This window comes from Pinus tabuliformis, chromosome 3_1, assembly GCF_031772625.1.
Source record: "Pinus tabuliformis cultivar Carrire ecotype Pingquan chromosome 3_1, CPIR1, whole genome shotgun sequence".
In the NCBI taxonomy this organism is placed as follows: Eukaryota; Viridiplantae; Streptophyta; class Pinopsida; order Pinales; family Pinaceae; genus Pinus; species Pinus tabuliformis.
Window position 1 is genome coordinate 256689389 of NC_142301.1, and position 10213 is coordinate 256699601.

The following is a 10213-nucleotide window of genomic DNA, read 5'->3' on the forward strand; positions in this document are numbered from 1 at the left end:
CAAGAAATCTTTGTTCTAAATTGGAACGTAAAGATGAATCACCGAAAGGTGATATAGGTCATAAGAAAAGGCCAGCCTCGCCACCAGAAGGGAATTTAGAACCCAAGGTAATTGATCGAGAATATGCTGAGGTAGTTTTTCACAAGGACATCACGGTGGTGAATTTGAAAAGCTTGGGAATAGTTTCAGGAAACTGGGATTTCGCATGGTAGAGGTTGGACTTTTATTGGCTCGACTATGTGATCGGGCTATTGGTGGCATAGATCCGGAGAACACAATATTGGAATCTTCCACAGCAAAGGGTTGTCTCATCCACTATCATTCACTCAGTGAAAGAATTCTGTTACTGAACTCTGTAAATACAAAGAGAACTAAAAAAAAAGGGCTTTCTGCTAAGGATGTTGGATTTCAGTTGGGATGTGCCTACCAGTCCAGCTGCTGCAGTTGGTTTCCAGTTTAACCTCACTGCAAAAAGACCCGGAAGTGTTATGCAAACGCTATGCTCCAGAGGAAGATGTGTGGACAGCCGGGGTCATCCTATACATCTTACTCAGCGGTGTTCCACCATTTTGGGCCGAAACACAACAGGGAATTTTCGATGCTGTTCTACGAGGTCATATTGATTTTGATTCAGAACCCTGGCCCACAATTTCTGAGAGTGCCAAGGCTCTTATCAGAAAGATGCTTACTTCAAAACCATCTGAGCACCTGACTGCTCATGGGGTTCTATGTCATCCGTGGATATGTAAAAATGGTGTCGCTCCAGATCAAGCTTTGGATCCAGCTGTATTATCTCGATTAAAGCAATTTTCCGCAATGAATAAATTGAAGAAGATGGCACTTAAGGTAATAGCCGAAAGCTTGTCAGAGGAAGAGATTGCAGGTTTGAGAGAGATGTTTAAGGCAATGGACATTGATAATAGTGGTTCAATAACTTTTGATGAGTTGACGACTGGCTTAAAAAGATATCAAAATGTAGCAGAGTTGAGTTAGTGTGGTGGAACAAAGGAAACAGTGCAAAGAGAAAGACCTGCCTTTGTTGTTTAGGAGGGTAACCTATACTACATCAAAGATCGTTTTCTGCGGGCTTATGAATTTGCAACTCAAAAAAGACACTCAACTTATACCAATAAGAAGGCCTGGATCCACGGGAATGAATCAAGGACCAAGATCATTGTCTTACAGTCCCTTGGAGAATGCTGTCCTGGTATGATCAGATGTTGATGGTGGATCATATGAACTTTATCTTGTTCCGAAGGATAGTGTTGGCAGAAGTGATACAACACAGGAAGCAAAGAGAGGACTTGGAGGATCTGCTGTTTTTGTTGCTCGCAATCGATTTGCAGTCCTTGACAAGATTCATAACTAAGTGATGATAAAAAATCTCAGAAATGAGGTGACTAAGAAGTGTAGTCTTCCAGCAACTGTAGATGCAATCTTTTATGCAGGTGAAAAACTTGGCAAGGAGCAGCATAAGTGATCAATCAAGTCTGAGTGCTGCTGTTTCTGAAAAATGGACATCTGAGCCTGTACAGATGGCTGGAGTGTTTGGTGCCATGACCAGTGCTGATGCTTTGAAGTGCCTACTAAAAGCACCTATGCTATCAAATCTAGAGGAGTGATCACACTGGGATCATGTATTTTCTCCTACGCTTGGTACAATTCTGAACTGGTTGGACAAAGAAGGTGCTAGTAATGATTTTCTTTGTCTTGTGTTAAGGAGTGGAAAAGTTGTTCGTATTGATAGTTCAGCCACGATGGAAGACTTCTTGGCAGTTGCAGTGAAGGGCTCCGCCAAGAAAATGGTAGCGCAGCTTATTTCTATTGTGTCTCTTTATGGTGACACGCATCATGCTCCTGTAGCACTCATGAAATCACATGCTTGTCAAGCGATAGATATATTGGTAAAGAATTGTGTAGACTGTTTTGATCATAGAACTTTTATGCCTTTGGATAAGACAGAAAATTGCATTAACTGTAAGAAATATCAGCAGAGGAAGATGAATGTTCATGATGTTTCTGTGCATGCATCGGTTTTGGGAAAAGGTTGCTGCCACATTTATATTGGACTGCCTTGTTTGTATACCTTAAGAATTCCACACCTTTGCTGCAAATATATTTTTGTCAGGATTGAGTACTTTAGCAGCAGATGCATCCCAAGTACTTTTACAGGAATGTGCTAGCTATCATGAACGTGTTATGCTGCATGAACTCGGTCTTTCCATGGGTATTATTAATTGGATAAAGGATTATCAACTTTTTTCACTTGATGCAGAACATTCTAGCATGTCTGAAGAATGGCATGAACTAAACAGTACTGTCAAGAACAATGGTCAATTTGATACAGAAAGCAAATATAGAGCGCATCAATTGAAATGGTAGCCGTGTCACTTCTGATTCAGATATTAAAAGACAAGACAATCTGGTGCTCCTTTTTTCAGGCAATGAAATCGAAGATAAGGTATACAAACAGAGTAGAGTCTAAGATTGTTTTTTCGAAATTACACAGCAGTTTCGTAGCGCGCTACGAAACTGCTGTAGCTGCATGTTATAATTGAGTTGATCAATTATGATTGACAAAGCGCCAAATCTTTTTGAAAGATTTTGTCATCACACGGGTAAATGAAAACGGTGGCCAGCACATCAAGGACGTGGCAGTCTGCTGTATTTTGGGTAATTAAAGGCTGAAGACATGTTTCTGTGCATTCGAGTACTTTGGAGAAAACTGAAGCCGAGAAACCAGGGACATCTCCTAATACTTCTGAACAGTTAAAAAATTCAACATCCAAGGTAAATGTGGGGCATTAAACATCCATCTCAGCTATCTCAGCTAAACTCCAGATGTCAAAGAACGAAGAGAAGCCATCATGAATATAATATAGAGTTAGAATCATAGTAGATTTAGAACTCTTAAAAACTACAGTCAGCACTTTGTTGCATTTATTAGTTAGTTAAATGTTGATAGGTGTCATTAGAGGTAGTGATCGAATTCCCCTCATGCTGGAGGAGGAATCTCGATCAACTAGAATAAGAATTCTATATATAGCTGAAACAACAATGTAACAAGGGTTGTATATTTTATAAAACAGAGTGTTGTTTTGGCTTATGAAAAGACAGAGTTCAGTAATATAAGTTGGCTGTTTTTCTTCTCAGGATTCATAAAGGATTTCCATGTTCAGAATGGTGATTTTATTTTTTCCTTCATGTCTTTTACAGTTGTATAAATGCATAATCACTCAGAATTCACTGATTGTGCTCTGATTTCCTGTATGCATTTGTAAACTTTGGTTTTATATGAGTTGTGTTCTGAGCATCTAAATGCTAAATGCCCTGACTTCTATGTAAAGGCAGTATCATTGTTTACTGAAGTATGATTGACTCCATAGGCCCAATGGAAACTTATGTAATGTTTGTCCAGCCTTCATATTTGTCAATGTCATTTCACAAGAGTTAGCCATCTTATTAATAGTCAAAATCAATAACCCTTTTTGAGAGAGCCCTCTCAGGCTAAGGAGGCTAAGCCTTAGTCAAAAGATTGGTTTGAAGCAGTTACTTGAAGTCTTCCTGGTCAGCAGCCTTCCAGGGCCTAATTTTGAGATAACATTTTGGTGCGTCTGCCGGGAGTCTGAAGATTACTCATTCCCGAAATTATGAAGCTGAACTTCTGAAGGTAGCAGGAGCTCAGAAAAGGTTTTTGAGGCTGCAAAACTACCTTGGCGACTCCACACATCAAATAAGAAATTGGAAGGTGACTCCACTGCTAGAAGATCAGTAGCTTGATGAAGTTTCAAGATGAATTCCACTACAAGAATGAATGCCAGGTATGCTCCTATGAATCGGTCTCATATCCCTGGTTTTCCAAATCCTATGCCAGAGGTTGATTGGTTAGAGGATCTTCCGATATTCAAAGATGAAAAGAAAGACAATGCTGCTCTTCATTTGGTTAGGTTTCATATGCATGTACGCAGTCTTAAGGTTCATTTCCCTGAAGATTGTCTCATGAGGATGTTTATGAGGACTTTAGTAGGAAAAGCATGGTCTTGGTATAAAAGTTTGGAAAATGGTTCGTTATATTCTCTTGCTGATTTCCATGATGTGTTCTATGACATGTATAAAGAGTGTCATCCCTCCTTATTGCTGCTCAAAGATTGTTGTAGACATTCTTTAAGTCTTATTCAGTACTTGGAAGATTGTTATGATGATGATGAATTTACGAATGAAGAAATTTTAGAGGCTCTTCATAACAATGCATTCCAGCACCAAGAAGAAGGTATAATATCTCATGAAACGCAGCATGAAGATCAGCAGGGGTTTACTTGTGAAAACCATGTTCAATCCTCTGATATTGATGTAGAGATGCAGCAGATTTGTCAGGCTTCAGATCATTATGAGTATGAAATAGATTGCAAACAGCAAGAAGAAGTACTGGAAGATAGCTTTTACGACCCTCAGGCAGAGGAAAAGGTTGGTTTTTTTATGTCAAACTTCTCAGCAGCTTACAGCAATAACTGATCATAAGAAAGAGGAAAATTACATTGTTTATAGGCAGCATTCAGAAAAGCTGTTCGATAGCATATCAAAAGAATCTTGTGTGGTTGAGAATCAGTTTTCTAAAGATGTAGAATGTTATGATGATCATCAACATAACCATGTATTCTATGACCCTATAAGTGAATATATGGACAAGCTTTGCACTCCGGTCTTTCATTTTCATTTGCATTATGAAGTTCAAGTATATTATGGGTTGATTTGGTCATCTCACTACCATGGTTATTTTGAGGTTGAGTGCAGTCAAGAGCCTCCAATATCAGAGAAGACAATTGATTGGCTTTATTGGAAATATCATGTTGCTTGACCTACAAGTGGAAGCTGATAGGGTAGGTAGGTAGGAAAATGCAAATAAGCTCAAGGTTGATTGAGCATTTTTTCAGTAGATAGATGTAGATTTCTTTCTCCTACATTGGTCATCAAGCTTAAGCCCGAGGTGAAGGCCCAAGAAGCTGGAAAGGGATGCTTGTCAAGCAAATTTCTGTTTGTCATAAATGGATAAGGCACTGGACCTGCGAGTTCTTAGTGTACCACAAGGGCACACTATCCCAAGTGGAACCACTGTTATCACTGAAAATTCTAATGCCAAAATTTCAAAACCACTCACATTAGTTTGATGCGCATAAAGCCTTTTTGTAGTTTCGCAGCGCAACATGTTTTAGGCTGCGCTACAAAATTGGGGATTTGTTCGAATCTATAGCAACTGTCATGCAAAATAGCTCTAGGGTGGATGCATTTTACACGAGGCATGCTCTCAAGCTCCTGCGTGTCTGCTTGTCATCAGTTCTGAATCTAAAGGGAAATATTTTTGGAGCAAGGTACACCTGGCATGGAAAACAAAAGAAGCTAGCAGTGAGCATACAACTGTTAGTGAAGGCAATCGAATTGTCCCTGGTGTTTCCATACCAGATTCATTTTATCAGTATGATCTTGTTGGTGTTGTTGTTCACACTGGAACGGCATTTGCTGGGCATTACTATTCATATATAAAGGAACGCCCTGGAGATGGTCTTCTAAATTGTCGGAGAGCAGGAACTGGAGGGTGGATGTCATGTGATGATAAGCAAGTTCAAGCATATAATCTCGAAAATTTAGAAAAGGGTTGCTTTGGAGGAAAATTTGCTGTTGATGTTTATGACAACTTCCTCAAAACAAATTCTCCTCAAAGATATGATAAGCCGAATAGTGCATATATGCTTCTGTATGAACAAGCAAGATCTGAGGTCTTTTTGGATTCCCTTGCACCAAGTGCTAATTCTTGCATAAAAGATGAAGATGGAGACGCGTTGATGAAAGAGATCCAGCAAGTGGAATCAATAGAAAAGAATACTTATATAGAGATGCCCCCATCAATTGACCTTTGTGTGTGAAAAGAAAAATTTGATATTTGTACACGAGATGCATCTCTTTGGATAAGGACTATTTCCGGTTCCTTTTGAAATCGGTTGAAGCAAACATTGATTTGATAGATTCAAGTTTTATCAATCAGCAAGTGGAGAGACCAAGTGGCACAAGGGCAGGAGTTATATTGACTGATGTCGTTAAAGATAAGTTTGCAAGAAATCTTTGTTCTAAATTGGAACGTAAAGATGAATCACCGAAAGGTGATATAGGTCATAAGAAAAGGCCAGCCTCGCCACTAGAAGGGAATTCAGAAGCCAAGGTAATTGATCGAGAATATGCTGAGGTAGTTTTTCACAAGGACATCACGGTGGTGAATTTGAAAAGCTTGGGAATAGTTTCAGGAAACTGGGATTTCGCATGGTAGAGGTTGGACTTTTATTGGCTCGACTATGTGATCGGGCTATTGGTGGCATAGATCCGGAGAACACAATATTGGAATCTTCCACAGCAAAGGGTCATCTCATCCACTATCATTCACTCAGTGAAAGAATTCTGTTACTGAACTCTGTAAATACAAAGAGAACTAAAAAAAAAGGGCTTTCTGCTAAGGATGTTGGATTTCAGTTGGGATGTGCCTACCAGTCCAGCTGTTGCAGTTGGTTTCCAGTTTAACCTCACTGCAAAAAGACACGGAAGTGTTATGCAAACGCTATGGTCCAGAGGCAGATGTGTGGATAGCCGGGGTCATCCTATACATCTTACTCAGCGGTGTTCCACCATTTTGGGCCGAAACACAACAGGGAATTTTCGATGCTATTCTACGAGGTCATATTGATTTTGATTCAGAACCCTGGCCCACAATTTCTGAGAGTGCCAAGGATCTTATCAGAAAGATGCTTACTTCAAAACCATCTGAGCGCCTGACTGCTCATGGGGTTCTATGTCATCCGTGGATATGTAAAAATGGTGTCGCTCCAGATCAAGCTTTGGATCCAGCTGTATTATCTCGATTAAAGCAATTTTCCGCAATGAATAAATTGAAGAAGATGACACTTATGGTAATAGCCGAAAGATTGTCAGAGGAAGAGATTGCAGGTTTGAGAGAGATGTTTAAGGCAATGGACATTGATAATAGTGGTTCAATAACTTTTGATGAGTTGGCGGCTGGCTTAAAAAGATATCAAAATGTAGCAGAGTTGAGTTAGTGTGGTGGAACAGAGGAAACAGTGCAAAGAGAAAGACCTGCCTTTTTTGTTTAGGAGGGTAACCTATACTACATCAAAGATCGTTTTCTGCGGGCTTATGAATTTGCAACTCAAAAAAGACACTCAACTTATACCAATAAGAAGGCCTGGATCCACGGGAATGAATCAAGGACCAAGATCATTGTCTTACAGTCCCTTGGAGAATGTTGTCCTGGTATGATCAGATGTTGATGGTGGATCATATGAACTTTATCTTGTTCCGAAGGATAGTGTTGGCAGAAGTGATACAACACAGGAAGCAAAGAGAGGACTTGGAGGATCTGCTGTTTTTGTTGCTCGCAATCGATTTGCAGTCCTTGACAAGATTCATAACTAAGTGATGATAAAAAATATCAGAAATGAGGTGACTAAGAAGTGTAGTCTTCCAGCAACTGTAGATGCAATCTTTTATGCAGGTGAAAAACTTGGCAAGGAGCAGCATAATTGATCAATCAAGTGTGAGTGCTGCTGTTTCTGAAAAATGGACATCTGAGCCTGTACAGATGGCTGGAGTGTTTGGTGCCATGACCAGTGCTGATGCTTTGAAGTGCCTACTAAAAGCACCTATGCTATCAAATCTAGAGGAGTGATCACACTGGGATCATGTATTTTCTCCTACGCTTGGTCCAATTCTGAACTGGTTGGACAAAGAAGGTGCTAGTAATGATTTGCTTTGTCTTATGTTAAGGAGTGGAAAATTTGTTCGTATTGATAGTTCAGCCACGATGGAAGACTTCTTGGCAGTTGCAGTGAAGGGCTCCGCAAAGAAAATGGTAGCGCAACTTATTTCTATTGTGTCTCTTTATGGTGACACGCATCATGCTCCTGTAGCACTCATGAAATCACATGCTTGTCAAGCGATAGATATATTGGTAAAGAATTGTGTAGACTGTTTTGATCATAGAACTTTTATGCCTTTGGATAAGAAAAAAAATTGCATTAACTGTAAGAAATATCAGCAGAGGAAGATGAATGTTCATGATGTTTCTGTGCATGCATCGGTTTTGGGAAAACCACATATTCTACATGATTATAATGACAGATCTCAGAAGGTTGATCAAGACACTCAGGCTCTCAGGGTTGCTGCCAAATTTATATTGGACTGCCTTGTTTGTATACCTTAAGAATTCCGCACCTTTGCTGCAAATATATTTTTGTCAGGATTGAGTACTTTAGCAGCAGATGCATCCCAAGTACTTTTACAGGAATGTGCTGGCTATCATGAACGTGTTATGCTGCATGAACTCGGTCTTTCCATGGGTATTATTAATTGGATAAAGGATTATCAACTTTTTTCACTTGATGCAGAACATTCTAGCATGTCTGAAGAATGCCATGAACTAAACAGTACTGTCAAGAACAATGGTCAATTTGATACAGAAAGCAAATATAGAGTGCATCAATTGAAATGGTAGCCGTGTCACTTTTGATTCAGATATTAAAAGACAAGACAATCTGGTGCTCCTTTTTTCAGGCAATGAAATCGAAGATAAGGTATACAAACAGAGTAGAGTCTAAGATTGTGTTTTCGAAATTACACAGCAGTTTCATAGCGCGCTACGAAACTGCTGTAGCTGCATGTTATAATTGAGTTGATCAATTATGATTGACAAAGCGCCAAATCTTTTTGAAAGATTTTGTCATCACACGGGTAAATGAAAATGGTGGCCAGCACATCAAGGACGTGGCAGTCTGCTCTATTTTGGGTAATTAAAGGCTGAAGACATGTTTCTGTGCATTCGAGTACTTTGGAGAAAACTGAAGCCGAGAAACTAGGGACATCTCCTAATACTTCTGAACAGTTAAAAGATTCAGCATCCAAGGTAAATGTGGGGCATTAAACATCCATCTCAGCTATCTCAGCTAAACTCCAGATGTCAAAGAACGAAGAGAAGCCATCATGAATATAATATAGAGTTAGAATCATAATAGATTTAGAACTCTTAAAAACTACAGTCAGCACTTTGTTGCATTTATTAGTTAGTTAAATGTTGATAGGTGTCATTAGAGGTAGTGATCGAATTCCCTTCATACTGGAGGAGGAATCTCGATCAACTAGAATAAGAATTCTATATATAGCTGAAACAACAATGTAACAAGGGTTGGATATTTTATAAAATAGAGTATTGTTTTGGCTTATGAAAAGACAGAGTTCAGTAATATAAGTTGGCTGCTTTTCTTCTCAGGATTCATAAAGGATTTCCATGTTCAGAATGGTGATTTTATTCTTTCCTTCATGTCTTTTACAGTTGTATAAATGCATAATCACTCAGAATTCACTGATTGTGCTCTGATTTCCTGTATGCATTTGTAAACTTTGGTTTTATATGAGTTGTGTTCTGAGCATCTAAATGCTAAATGCCCTGACTTCTATGTAAAGGCAGTATCATTGTTTACTGAAGTATGATTGACTCCATAGGCCCAATGGAAACTTATGTAATGTTTGTCCAGCCTTCATATTTGTCAATGTCATTTCACAAGAGTTAGCCATCTTATTGATAGTCAAAATCAATAACCCTTTTTGAGAGAGCCCTCTCAGGCTAAGGAGGCTAAGCCTTAGTCAAAAGATTGGTTTGAAACAGTTACTTGAAGTCTTCCTGGTCAGCAGCCTTCCAGGGCCTGATTTTGAGATAACAGGTTCAACCGTAAACACATAATTCTCAACGCACAACAAGATTTTCTTCTACTTGGGGAGCAGGTTGAACCTAAAGGTAGGGGTGTTGCACTGCATTTATTACCACCTCCATAGCCAAAGGTTGCAGAGTTTGTCAAGCACTACCTCACCTGCGAAGGACGTTATCAGGTAGTGTACCAGCATGACTTTGTGTTGTTGAATCATTTAATACATGGTCGTTTATTAAATATGCCATACTATCTGCTTGGGTGTCTAAAGAATATGTCACATTATTCCAAGGATGCAAAGTACCCACTCCTCTCCCTTACTCACCATCGCCTCGTTCAGCTTTTGATCCTGAGGGGCTTTGCCCTACAGAATCCCCCTCCCCTTAATAACTCCTAGGAAGCTGCTGAAGTTACTCAACCAGCAGCCGAAAACCCTCAAGAAACTGCTGAAATTT

The 10213-nt window shown here is 39.4% G+C and overlaps 2 pseudogenes; both read left to right on the forward strand.

The window, feature by feature from the left end:
• The first annotated feature begins 417 nt into the window (after nucleotides 1–417).
• Nucleotides 418–993, forward strand: LOC149186777 (calcium-dependent protein kinase 4 pseudogene; annotated as a pseudogene).
• A 5528-nt stretch (nucleotides 994–6521) lies between these two features.
• Nucleotides 6522–7097, forward strand: LOC149186778 (calcium-dependent protein kinase 4 pseudogene; annotated as a pseudogene).
• The last annotated feature ends 3116 nt before the right edge of the window (nucleotides 7098–10213 follow it).